This window comes from Choloepus didactylus, chromosome X (genome assembly GCF_015220235.1).
Source record: "Choloepus didactylus isolate mChoDid1 chromosome X, mChoDid1.pri, whole genome shotgun sequence".
Taxonomy (NCBI): domain Eukaryota; kingdom Metazoa; phylum Chordata; class Mammalia; order Pilosa; family Megalonychidae; genus Choloepus; species Choloepus didactylus.
Genome location: NC_051334.1, coordinates 100,247,030 through 100,261,763, shown reverse-complemented (window position 1 = coordinate 100,261,763; position 14,734 = coordinate 100,247,030).

Genomic DNA, 14,734 nt, shown 5'->3' with positions numbered 1-14,734 from the left:
ATTTACATAGACATTTTGGAGACAGCCTTTGAAAGCAGACTTTTGCTCCAGAGAAGCTAAGAGAGGACAGACATCCCAAGAGCAACTGAGAGTGACATTTTGAAGAGGAGCTGCAGCCTGGAGAGGAACATCCTGGGAGAAAGCCATTTTGAAACCAGAACTCTGAAACAGATGCCAGCCACATGCCTTCCCAGCAAACAGAGGTTTTCTGGACACCACTGGACATCCTCCATTGAAGGTACCCAATTTTTGATGCATTACCTTGGACACTTTATGGCCTTAAGAATGTAACTGTGTAGCCAAATAAACCCCCTTTATAAAAGCCAATCCATTTCTGGTATTTTACTTAATGGCAGCATTAGCAAACTGGAAGAGTTGGCAGTAATTGTTTTTTACAATATAACTCCCTATGATTAACACCTTGAAATGGTGACAAAATTTTGTTCAAGTTCATGTAAGAACTTTATTTTATATTTGTACAATTAACCAAAGCCATTATCCATAACAGGTTTCACAATGTTATACATCCCCGTGTCTTATTCTCTAGCTTTCATTCTAGTGACCTCAATGATCCTAGACTTCCCATTTCAACAATACTCACATTCAGCACTGTTAAGTATACTTATAATATTGTGCAACCATCACATCTATTGATTTCCAAACATTTACAACAAACCATATTAAAAATTCTGTACACCTTAACCATCATCTGCTGTTCTGCATACTCTTTCTATCTCCAGGAAACTATACTCTGGATTTTAACTACCAAATTTTGCTCATTACAATTAGTTCATATTAATGAGACTGTACAATATTTTTCCTTTTGTGTCTGGCTTACTTCATTCAATGTAATGTCCTCAAGGTTTGTCTATGATGCAGCATGCATCAGAACATCATCGTTCTTTCAGATGAGTATTTTCAGTTTGTATTACAACAGTTTTTTATCCATTCTTCAGGTGATGGACATTTGGACTCTTTCCATTTTTTGGCAATCATGAATAATGCTTGTATGAAATTCAGTGTGAAAATGTCTGTTCACGTCCCTGCTTTCAGTACTTCTGAGTATATACCTGGTAGTGGAATTGCTTTATCATATGGCAATTCTATACTTAACTTCCTGAGGAACTGCCAAATTGCCTTCCACAGTGGCTGCACTATTTTACATTTCCATCAGTAGTGAACAAGTGTTCTTATGTCACCACATTCTCTCTAACATATGTTGTTTTCTAATTTTTGATAATGGTCATTCTAGTAGGTGTGAAATGATCTTTGTAGTTTTGATTTGAATTTCCCTAATACCTAGTGATGTACAGCATCTTTTCATGTGTTTTTTTAGCCAGTTGTAGTTCCTCTTTGGAAAAGTTTCTATTCAAGTGTTTTGCTCATTTTTAAATTGGGTTGCTTTTCTTTTTGTTACTGAGTTATAGGCTTTCTTTATATATTTTGCATATTAAACTCTTATCAGATATGTGGTTTCCATTTTATTCCATTGAGTTAGTTGCCTTTTCAGTTTACTGACAAAGTCCTTTGAAGCATAAAAGTATTCAGTTTTGAGGAGACCTCATTTATCTATATCTTCTTTCATTGCTTGTGCTTAACTATATTTAATCTTCCAATCCAGGAACAAAAATGAAATGTCCTTTCATTCATTTAGGTCTTACTTGAATTCCTTTATCAGTGTATTGTACTTGTATATATTTGTGCATTGATCTTGTGTCCTGAAAATTTGCTGAACTCATTTATTAGCTCTTGTAACTTTGTGTAGATTTTTCATGATTTTCTAGATGCAGGATCTTGCCAACTGCCAACAGTGAAAGTTTTACTTTTTCCTTTCAAATTTGGAACCCTTTTATTTGTTTTTTTTTTTTTCTTGTCTAATTGCTATAGCTAGAATGTCCAGAACAATCTTAAATAACAATAGTGACATTGTGAATCCTTGCCTTGTTTCAGATCTTTTAGGAAAAGCTTTCAATCTTTCACCATTGAGTATGATGATATCCTTTGGCTTTTCCATATATGCCCTTATCATGTTGAGGATGGTTCCTTCTATTCCTAGCTTTCAAAGTTTTTTATCAAGAAAGGATGCTGGATTTTGTCAAATTAATTTTCCACATCAATTGAGATGATCATGTGGTTTTCTGCCTTGACTTGTTATTGCCCTGTATTTCATTAATAGACTGTTTGTGTTGAACCACCCTTCCATACCTGGGATAAAACTCACTTGGTCTTAGCATATAATTATTTCATGTGCAGTTGGATTTTATTTGGGAGTATTTTGTTGAGAATTTTTCCATCTATATTCAATAGATTGTTCTGTAATTTTCTTTACTTGAAGTATCTTTATCTGGCTTTGGTATTGAGGTGATTTCATCTTCCTGGAATGAGTTAGGTAGTGTTCTAGTTTGCTAATGCTGCAGAATGCAAAACACCAGAGATGGATTGGCTTTTATAAAAAGGGGGTTTATTTGGCTACACAGTTACAGTCTTAAGGCCATAAAGTGTCCAAGGTAACATCAGTAATCGGGTACCTTCACTGGAGGATGGCCAATGGCATCCGGAAAACCTCTGTTAGCTGCGAAGGCATGTGGCTGGCGTCTGCTCCAAAGTTCTGGTTTCAAAATGGCTTTCTCTCAGGACGTTCCTCTCTAGCAAGCTTGCTCCTCTTCAAAATGTCACTCACAGCTGCACTGAGTTCCCTCTCTTTGAGTCAGCTCATTTATATGGCTCCACTGATCAAGGCCCACCCTGAATGGGTGGGGCCATGCCTCCATGGGAATATCTCATCAGAGTCATCACCCACAGCTGGGTGGGGCACATTCCAAGCAAATCTAATCAGCACCAAAACGTCTACCCCACATGACTACATCAAAGATAATGGCATTTGGGGGACACAATACATTCAAACTGGCACATTCCACCCCCTGGACCCCAAAATGACATTATCTTTCCATATACAAAATACATTCATCCCACAACAATATCACAAAATCTTAAATCATTTCAGTAATAATAGTTAAGTACAAGATTTCATCAAAATCAATTATAAGCATGGTCAGTCCTAAGGCATACTTTTCTTTTAGCTATGGATCTGTGAACTTAGAACAACTTATGTGCTTCCAATATACAAAGGAGGGATATTCATAGGTAAACATTCCCATTGCCATAAGGAGAAACAGTAAGGACAACAGGATTAACAGGACCAAAACAGTTCCTAAAACCCACAGGACAAACTCCATTAGATTTCAAAGTCTGGGAGTCATTTACAGAACAACTTTGCATCCCTGGGGCTTGAGAGAGCTGGAGTCTAACCCTTCCTAAGGGCCTTTGTGGCAGCCCTTTCCTCTCCAAACGCTTGGGTGAGTTCTCCAACATATCCACACATTGGGGAGACCACCTTCTCGGCCCCATCCTCCTCAAACATTGGGGCAGCTCGCGGATTCCTTTCCATCTGACACCAGGACTCAATTTTGCCAAATTCTCTGCCACTTTAAAACAAGGATTGCCTTTCTTCCAGTTCACAACAACACAGTCATCATTTCTGTTCAAGTCCTCATCAGAAGTATCTTTAGAGTCCATATTTCCATAAACAGTCTCTTTAAAGCAGTTTTGGCTTTTTCTATCAAGCTCCTCACAAGTCTTCCAGAATCTTCCCCTTATACATTTGAAAAGCCATTCCAACATGTTTGGTATTTGCAGACTCAGCAGCAAAAGCACCCCACTTCTGGTACTGAAATCTGTTCTAGTTTGCTAATTCTGTGGAATGCAAAACACCAGAGATGGATTGGCTTTTATAAAAATGGGGTTTATTTGGCTACACAGTTACAGTCTTAAGGCCACAAAATGTCCAAGGCAACACATCAGTAATTGGGTACCTTCACTGGAGGATGGCCAATAGCGTCCGGAAAACCTCTGTTAGCTGGGAAGGCATGTGACTGGCGTCTGCTCCAAAGTTCTGGTTTCAAAATGGCTTTCTCTCAGGATGTTCCTCTCTAGCAAGCTTGCTCCTCTTCAAAATGTCACTCACAGCTGCACTGAGTTCCTTCTCTTTGAGTCAGCTCATTTATATGGCTCCACTGATCAAGGCCCACCCTGAATGGGTAGGGTCATGCCTCCATGGGAATATCTCATCAGAGTCATCACCCACAGCTGGGTGGGGCACATTCCAAGCAAATCTAATCAGAACCAAAACGTCTACCCCACAAGACTAAATCAAAGATAATGGCATTTGGGGGACACAATACATTCAAACTGGCACAGGTAGTGTTCCTTTCTGTTCAAATTTTTGGATGTATTTGAGCAGAATTAGTATTAATTCTTGGAATGATAGGTAGAATTAAGCTGTGAAGCCATCTGTTTCTGGGCTTTTCTTTTTTGGGAGTTTTTTGATGACTGTTTCAATCTCTTTACTTGGGAATGGTTTGTGGATGTCTTCTATTTCTTCTCAAGTCAGTGTAGGTTGTTTGTGTATTACTAGGAAATAGTCCATTTCATCTAAATTGTCTAATTTGTTGGCATACAGCTGTTCATAGTATCCTTTTATGATTTTTTTTATTTCTGTGGTGTCAGTATTAATGTACCCCTCTCAGTTGTGATTTTATTTATTTGCATCTTCTCTCTGTTTTTCCTTCTCAGTCTAGCTAAAGGTTTGTCAATTTTATTGATCTTCTCAATGAACCAAATATTGGTTTTGTTGATTATCTCTATTTTTTTCTAGCTCATTTATTTCTGCTCTAATCTTTGTAATTTCTATCCTTCTGCTTGCTTTGGGATTAATTTTCTCCCCTTTATTTAGTTCCTCTTGATGTGCAGTTAGGTCTATAAATTTAGCTCTTTCTTCTTTTTTTATAATAAATTTTATTTTGAAATAAGTTCAATCTTACAGGAACAGTTGTAAAAACAGTACAAACCCCATACATAGAACTCCATCATACCCCCACCCACCTCCCCCGATACCCTGATCCATCACCTTTAAGATCCTATCACACCACTGTCTCTTTCTTTCCCTCTCTCCCTCCCTCCCTCCCTCCCTAGCAACCATCATCTATTTCTCTGTCCTCAACATATGAGAGCATGCTGCACATATCTTTGAACAAACAATACAATTCACATATACCTTTCCCATGGACAAGAACATTATTTTATGCAATCTCATTAAACGCAGCTAAGAAGTTCAAGAAATTCAACATTGATATAAAGCTTACATTCTATATTTCCTTTATTTTTTCTTGTGTCCCATCTGTGTCCCTTTGAGCCTCCTCTACTCCGACCTCAGATCCGATCCAGGATCATCCTTTGCATTTAATTGTCATCTATTTAGACTCTTTTTTTTTTAATTGTGGAAAGATATATATATAGCCTAAATCTTCCTATTCCACCCCTCCCTAGCATTCCATTAGTGGGATTAATCACATTTAGAATGTTGCAATGCTATCACCTTCTGACCATCCATTTCTAGAAGTTTCCCTTCACCCCAAACAGAAACCCTACTCTCATTTCTTAACTCCCCATTGCCCCTTCTCCCACTTCTTGGAACCTCAACTCTACTTTTCATCTCTTTGGTCATATTCTCTGATACTTTCTTTGTGTTTACCATGGGGCTTAAATTTAACATCTTAAATCTATAACAATCTTGTTTTTCTTTGATACCAACTTAACTTCAATAGGACACATAAACTGTGTCCCTATACTCCTTCATTCCCCCACCTTTATGTAGTTCTTGTCAAGAATTACATATTTTACATTGAGTCCAAAACCACCAATTTATCATTACAGTTTATGTATTTTAGATCCTATAGGAAGTAAATAATGGAGTTATAAATCAACCATACAGTAGTATTGGTTTTTATATTTACCATGTGAACTTTACTGGAAATCTTTATTTCTTCATGTGGTTTCAGTCAATTGTTTAGTGTCCCTTCCTTTCAGCCTGCTTAGGACTTATCTACTGGTGATGAAGTCCTCCAGCTTTTGATTATCCGGGAATGTTTTCATCTCCCCCTCATTTTTATCCTTCAGGTGTTTGTGAATTTTCCAAGTCTCTGATGGTTATTGACTTTTATTTGTATTCCATTGTGGTCAGAGAATGTGCTTTGAACAAATTCATTCTTTTATTTTTTATTTTATTGAGGCTTGTTTTTATGTCCCCACATACAGTGCATTCTGCATTCTGGAGAAAGATCCTTGATCACTAGAGAAGAACGTGTTTCCCAGTGACCTGGGATGTAATATTCTATATATGTCTGTTAAAAGTCTCTATATCTCTCTCTCATTTCTTTGTTTCTCTGTCGGTAGGGCTCCCTTTAGTATCTGAAGTAGGGTAGGTCTTTTATTAGCAAACTCTCTCAGCACTTGTTTGTCTGTGAAAAATTTAAGCTCTCCCTCAAATTTGAAGGAGAGTTTTGCTGGATAAAGTATTCTTGGTTGGAAATTTTTCTCTCAGAATTTTAAATATGTCATGCCACTGCCTTCTCGCCACCATGGTGGCTGCTGAGTAGTCATTACTTAGTCTTATGTGGTTTCCTTTGTATGTGGTGAATTGCTTTTCTCTTGCTGCTTTCAGAACTTGCTCCTTCTCTTCAGTATTTGACAGTCTGATCAGAATATGTCTTGGATTGGGTTTGTTTGAATTTATTCTATTTGGAGTTTGCTGGGCATTTATACTTTGTGTATTTATATTGTGTAGAAGGTTTGGGAAGTTTTCCCCAACAATTTCTTTGACTACTCTTTCTAGAGCTTTACCCTTCTCTTCCCCTTCTGGGACACCAATGAGTCTTAAATTTGGACGTTTTATTTTATCTATCATATCCCTGAGATCCATTTCAATTTTTTTTCATTTTTTCCCCATTCTTTCTTTTGTTATTTCATTTTCTGTTCTGTGGTCCTTGAGGAGGCTGAGTTGTTGTTCAACTTCCTCTAATCTTGTATTATGAGTATCCAGAGACTTTTTAATTTGGCCTACAGTTTCTTTAATTTCCATAAGATCGTCTATTTTTTTATTTACTCTTGCAATATCTTCTTTATGCTCTTCTAGGGTCCTCTTTATGTCTTTTATATCCCGTGCCATGCTCTCATTGTCTGTCTGTAGTTCTTTGATTAATCCTGCCAGGAACTGGGTGTCTTTGGATCTTTTGATTTGAGTGTTTGGGTTCAGGTTCTTCATGTCGTCTGGTTTTATCATATGTTTTAAGATTTTCTGTTGTTTTTGGCCTCTTGGCATTTGCTTTACTTGATCTTTAATTTGTTAGAATTGCAGCTTGGTGACATACACTTTCTCTAACTAACCAGCAGATGGTGTCCGTGAGTCACTTATTCCCCTCAAGTCAGTTCTCCCCAACTTTGTGGTGTGTGGGGATGTGATTCTTTTGGGGTCCAACTGGTGCACTTAATTGGGGTGTGTTGTTGGTGCTGTCTGCCCTCAATGAGGGGCATGTGCCTGAGCAGTTAGGGAGGAAGGGCAGGTTTAATAATCAAACCTCCCAGGTGTTCCCGGAGATTTAAGGCTGTTCTCTGCTGCTGACAGAAAAGTCCTTCGTATTGGTGTAGGTTCCCTGGGATTTCTGAGCTGTTCCCCCTCCCTGCTGTGCTTTTCCAGGACCTCTGCTGGAGGGGGGGGAGGGCCATGCCACATCAGAAGTGAGCACCAGCCTCCAGGGAAGCCCTGGGCCACCAGGCTGTGTAGGGGCATTCCCAGCCCGCTTCAAAGATGGTTGAATAGGACATGTTAACGTCCCCCTTTCTGCACAGCTCTGCTCTCCGAGCTCCAGGAGAATCAGCCATGGGTGTATTCAAGGCCACTGTCCATGGCGGGTATTGTGTCGTGTGAGCGGTGCTGCAGGAAAGACTCCCTGTCAGGCTGGGTTTCTTGGCTCGGCTCTGTGCTGTGTGTTCGGCCCTGGGCAGGAGTAGCCCTGCCCACTGGGGAGACGGTTGCAAGTCATGTGTCTCCCCTTTGCTCCCCTGGACCTGAGACAATCAGCAGTGGGTGTGGGAAGGGGTATCCTCCACCCCAGACACCAAGGCGTTAGTCCAGACTGCTCCCATCTTATCTGCAGCTGTTCCCGGGCTTCTTTTCTTTTTTTTTTTAAACACCAACCCACCATTTCCCCACACCGCATCATGGCTGAGGGATTCAGGTGACTCATTCACTCATATCAGAATGCAGGCTCCTGGTTTCACCAAATGCACGTTCCCTGTGGCTTTAGCAGAACTTGTCCGGCTGGTGCTACTCTGGAAGTGGTGTCCTGGGTAACTTTCTGGTTTTTTATGTAGTGTTTTCCATGGAGGTGTTTTTTTCTCTTTCTCACCTAGCTGCCATCTTAGGTTCCTCTGATCTCTTCCTTCTTAATACAAGCATTTATGTTTATAAAATTCCCTTTCAGCACTGCATTTGCTGTGTCCCATAGGTTTTGCTATGTTGTATTTTCATTTCCATTCATCTTGAGATATTTACTTATTTCTCTTGCTATTTGTTCTTTGACACACTGATTTTTTAAGTGTGTTGTTTACTTTTCATATATTTATGAATTTTCCAGTTCTTTACATATTATTGATTTCCAGCTTCATTATATTATGGTTGGAAAAAGTGCTTTTTATAATTTCAATCTTTCTAATTTATTGATATTTGTTTTTTAAAGCAGCATGTGATCAGTCCTAGAGAAAGGATCTATCCTTCACATGAGCAAATATTTTCATTTGTCTTGGGTGGATACTTGGAGTGTGATTCCTAGGTCACATGATAAGTGTATTTTTAATTTTGGATAGTTTCTAAAGTCATATATTTGAGTTCACACATCTTTCCATATTCAATGTCTTATCATTCCCATCTTGTATGTTTTTCATTTCAGATTAATTTCCATTTCTAGAAATTCCAATCAGATCTTTAAAAAAACCTTCAATTTCTTTCCTCATTATAATCATATTTTCATCACCCTTCTCAAACATATAGAGCAAAAGAGCTGTTTTAATATTTTTTGTATTCTAATTCAATTATCTGTGTCATTCCTTGGTCTTTTTATACAGATTAGTTTTCCTTCTGATTATAGTCCTTATTTTCTTACTCCTTTTCCTGCTTGGAAATTTTTATTGGATGCTGAACTTTGGAAATTTTACATTACTGGTTGCTGGATTTGTTGTATTCCTCTAAATATCATTGGATTTGTTTCTGGAGCACAAATTAGTTGCATCATTCCCAAACTTTCTTTTAAATTTTCTTATGGTAGGCCAGGAGAAACCTTTAATCTAGGGTTATTTGGGCTTCAGTATTAAAGCAACATTCTTCTGATAACCTGTAGTGTTTTGAATTGTCTTGCCTAAAAAGAGGTGCGCAAGTTCTTATCCCCAGTACATATGACTATAAACTTATTTGGAAATAACATTTTACTGATATAATCAAGTTAAGGATCACAAGAGGAAATCATAAAGGATTAAGATGGGCCCAACATCCAATTACTTGAGTCCATATAAGAAGAGGAGAGGACACCCAGAGAAGTCTATGTGAACAATGAATCAAAGATTGGAATTGTGCTGTCACAAATCAAGGAACACCAGGTGCCACCAAAGGCTGGAAGAGGCAAGGAGGGATTATTTTCTAGAGATTTCAGAAGGATCAAAGCCCTGCTGACATTCTGATTTACGATTTCTAGCCTCTGCAATGAAGAGAGAATATATTTCTTTTGTTTTAAGCCTCTTGGTTGTGATACGTTTTCACAGTAGCCCTAGGAAATTAATACAGGACTCTACTCAATGTTCTATGTGTTTGGAGGCCTTTCCACACTGACTGGTGGAAACATGAAATACTCAGGTGTGAGATCCAGGAATGATTCTGCCTACTCCTTGGCTGGAAGCAGATATCTTTGCCAATGATTTTTGATGCAATTTTATTGAGATATTTTCACACACCATACAATACATCCAAAGTATACAATATCTCACAGTATCATAAGATAATTGTGCATTCATCAACATAATCAATTATAGAACATTTTAAACACTCCAAAAAAGGAGAAAAACTAAACATCCCATACTGCTTATCCCCCTTATCAATGGTGTAGTACATTTGTGACTTATGGTGAAAGAATATTAAGGTATTACTGCTAACTATAGTCCATATTTTGCATTAGGTGTATTTTCACCATATACCACTCTATTATTAACCCCTGTGATAGTCTCATACACTTGTTCTAGTTCATGGAAGAATTTTTTTTGCACTGTAAATGACAATAGTCATCCACCACAAGATTTACTGTGTTATAAAATCCCATGTTTCAATCTCTGGCTTTCCTTCTGGTGACATACATGACTCTAAACTTCTATCATCCATGCTTATACACAATTCAGCACTGTTATTCATACTCACAATAGTGTACTAACATCACCTCTATCCATTTCTAGACAATTAAATTCAACCTAATTAAAAATTCTCCATATCTTAAGCAACTGTTCCCCATTCTCTAGCTTCATTCTATCTCCTGGTAACCTATATTCTAGATTCTAACTCTTTGAGTTTACATACTATAATTAGCTTATATTAGTGAGTTCATACAATATTTGTCTTTTTTGTCTTAATTATTTCACTCAGCATAATGTTCTCAAGATTTATCCATGTTGTTGAATGCTTCAGGACTTCCTTCTTACAGCTGAATATTATTCCGTTGTATGTATATACAACATATTCCTTATCCATTTATCAGTTGATAGATACTTGAATTGCTTCCCCCATTTGGCAATTGTGAAAATGATGCTATGAACCTTAGTGTGAAAATCTCTCTTGCAATACATGCTTTCAATTTTTTGGTTATATACCTGGTAGTGGGATTGTGGGATCATATGGTAGTTCTATACTTAGCTTTCTGAAGAACTGCCAAATTGTCTTCCACAGTGGCTCTTCCATTTTACATTGGTACAAGAAATGAATGAGTATTCCTATTTCTCTGCATCCTCTCCAACAGGTGTTATTTTCTACTTATAATAGCAGCCCTTCTAACAGCTCTGAAATAGTATCTCAATGTTTTTTTTTTTTTTAAATTTGAATTTCCATGATGGCTAAAGATGTTGAACCTATATTCATGAGCTTTCTGAACATGTGTTCATCTTCCATGGAGAGATGTCTATTGAAGTCTTTTGACCATTTACTATTTTTTATTAAGATTTACTCACATACTATAAAATCATCCAAAGTACATAATCCATTGATCACATTGCCATCATATAGTTGTTCATATTTTTTTAACATTTTCATGGTACCAGGAAAAAGTGAAAGTAAGAATAAAAAGTTAAGAGTAAAAACAAAACACCTAAATTGTCCTCCCTGCACTATTTTTCCTTTAGTTTTCTGTTTGTTTTTGTTTTTTTGTTTTTGTTTTTACCCCATTTTTCTATTCTTCAATCCATACACTGGATAAAGGGGAGTGTGATCAACATGGCTTTAACAATCACATTGTCACCCCTTGTAAGCTCCATTGTTATACAATTGTCTTCAAGATTCAAGGCTACTGGGTTGTAGTTTGGTAGTTTCAGGTATTCACTACTAGCTATTCCAAATCATATAAACCTAAAAAGTGTTACCTATATTGTGTGTAAAAGTGCCCACCACAGTGATCTGTCAGCTCCTTTTGGAATTTCTCAGCCACAGAAACTTTATTTCATTTCATTTCACATCCCCTTTTGGTCAAGAAGATGTTCTCCATCCCACAATGCTCAGTCTATATTCCTCCTTGGGAGTCATATTTCATGTTGCCAGGGAGATTTACACCCCTGGGTGCCAGATCCCATGTAGGGGGGAGGGCAGTTATTTCACCTGCTAAGTTGGCTTAGCTAGAGAGAGAGGACCACATCTGAGCAACAAAGAGGCATTCAGGGGGAGACTCAGGCAAAATTATAAGCAGGCTTAGCCTCTCCTTCATGATAACAGGTTTCCCAAGGGCAAGTCCCATGGTAAGGGTTTGGCATATCAAACTGCAAGTCCTCAATATTTGTGAGCAACATCAGCAACAATTCAGGTAGGGAAGCCCAATACCTCTGCATTTTCCCCCAGCTCCTCAGGGGAGCTCTGCATATTTTTTTCATTGTTATTTTTTAAATTAATTATTAACTGTTTCAAAAAATTGAAAAAAAACATACAATAAAAAACATTTCAAACAAACCAAAACAAGGGAATAATAAAAAGACACCTAACCTAAAATAACTACATTACTACCAAAATTTTCCTATTCTACCCCAAGAAAATATACAGACTCTAACCCAGCAAAGGAATAAGAAAAAAAAGACAACCTGAAATAACCACATTCCTGTGAACTTATTTCTACCCATACCCACCAGAAATTAACAAACCATAGTCATTTCTGGGCATTCCCAGAATGTTAAATTTACCCACAATAACTTATCTGCTCTTATTAGATTATCATTCCCCCTTCACTAATTGCTGTCTATCACTAGGACACCTACATTCTACATTGTAAACCATTTATTTTATATTTTTCAGTGTTCACATTAGTGGTAGCATATAATATTTCTCTTTTTGTGCCTGGTTTATTTCACTCAGCATTATGTCTTTAAGGTTCATCCATGTTGTCTTATGTTTCACGACATCATTCCTTCTTACTGCCGTGTAGTATTCCATCGTGTGTATATACCACATTTTATTTATTCACTCATCTGTTGAAGGACATTTGGGTTGTTTCCATCTCTTGGCAATTGTGAATAATGCTGCTAAGAACATTGGCATGCAGATATCTGTTCGTGTCACTGCTTTCAGATCTTCCAGGTATATACTAAGAAGAGCAATCCCTGGATCGAAGGGGAACTCTATATCTATTTTTCTAAGGAACTGCCAGACTGACTTCCAGAGTGGGTGAGCCATTATACAGTCCCACCGACAATGAATAAGAGTTCCAATTTCTCCACATCCTCTCCAGCACTTGTTACCTATTTGTCTAATGGCAGCCATTCTAATTGGTGAGAGATGGTATCTCATTTTGGTCTTAATTTGCATCTCTCTAAAAGCTAGTGGATCTGAACATTTTTTCATGTTCTTTTTGGCCATTTGAATTTCCTCTTCAGAGAAGTGTCTCTTCATGTCCTTTTCCCATCTTAAAATTGGGCTGTTTGTACTATTGCCATTGAGTTGGAGGATTTCTTTTTATATGCAAGATATCTGTCTTTTATGAGATACATGGTTTCCAAAAATTTTTTCCCATTGAATTGGCTGCCTCTTCACTTTTTGTCAAATTCCTTTGAGGTACAGAAAATTTTAAGTTTGTGGAATTCTCATTTATCTATTTTTCTTTTGTTGCTTATGCTTTGGGTGTAAAGTCTAGGAAGTGACTACCTAATGCAAGGTCTTGAATATGTTTCCCTACATTATCTTCTAGGAGTTTTATGGTACTGTATCTTATAGTGAGGTCTTTAATCCATTTTGAGTTAATTTTTCTGCAGGGTGTGAGGGAGGGGTCATCTTTCATTCTTTTGGATATGGATATCCAACTCTCCCAGTGCAATTTGTTGAAAAGACTGTTATGTCCAGGTTTGGTGGCTTTGGGGGACTTATGAAGGATCAGTCAACCATAGATCTGGGGGTCTATCTCCGAATTCTCAATTCAATTCCACTGATCAATATGTCTATCTTTGTGCCAGTACCATGCTGTTTTGACTAGTGTGGTTTTATAATAAGCTTCAAAGTCAGGGAGTGGAAGTCCTCCCACTCAATTTTTCTTTTTTTAGAGTGTTTTTAGCAATTTGAGGAATCTTCCCTTTCCACATAAATTTGGTTGCTAGCTTTTCCAAGTCTACAAAGTAGGTTGCTGGAATTTTGATAGGGATTGCATTGAATTTGTAGATGAGTTTGGGTAGAATTGACATCTTTATGACATTTAGCCTTCCTTTCCATGAACATGGAATATTTTTCCATCTTTTAAGGTCTTTTTCTATTTCATTTATTAGAGATATGTAGTTTTCTTTATACAGGTCTTTTGCATCTTTTGTTAAATTTATTACTATGTAATTGATTTTTTAGTTGCTAATGAAAATGGTACCTTTTTCTTGAGTGTCTCTTCACTTCAGTCATTTCTAGTGTATAGAAACATTACTGACTTATGTGCATTAATCTTGTATCCCACTACATTGCTAAATTTGTTTATTAACTCTAATAGCTCTCTTGTCAATTTTTCAGGGTTTTCCAGATATAAAATCATATCATCCACAAATAATGACCATTTTACTTCTTCCTTTCCAATTTGGATGCCTTTTGTTTCTTTGTCTTTCTGGATTGCCCTGACTAGCACTTCTAGCACAATGTTGAATAACAGTGTTGACAGCAGGCATCCTTGTCTCATTCCTGAACTTGGAGGGAAGGATTTCAGTCTCTTGCCATTGAGTACTATGCTGGCTGTGGGGTTTCATGTATGCTCTTTATCAAATTGAGGCAGTTTCCTTCAATTCCTACCTTTTGAAGTGTTTTTATCAAAAGGGATGTTGGACTTTGTCAAATGATTTTTCAGCATCTTTTGAGATGATCATTTGATTTTTCTCTTTTGATTTGTTAATGTTTTGTAATACAGTGACTGATTTTCTTATGTTGAACCATCCATGCATGCCTGGAATGAACCCCACTAGGTCATGGTGTATGATTTTTTTAATGTATATTTGGATTCAATTTGCAATATTTGTTGAGAATTTTTGCATCTATATTCATTAGGGCATTTTTTTTTTTTGTAGCATCTTTGCCTGGTTTTGGTATTAG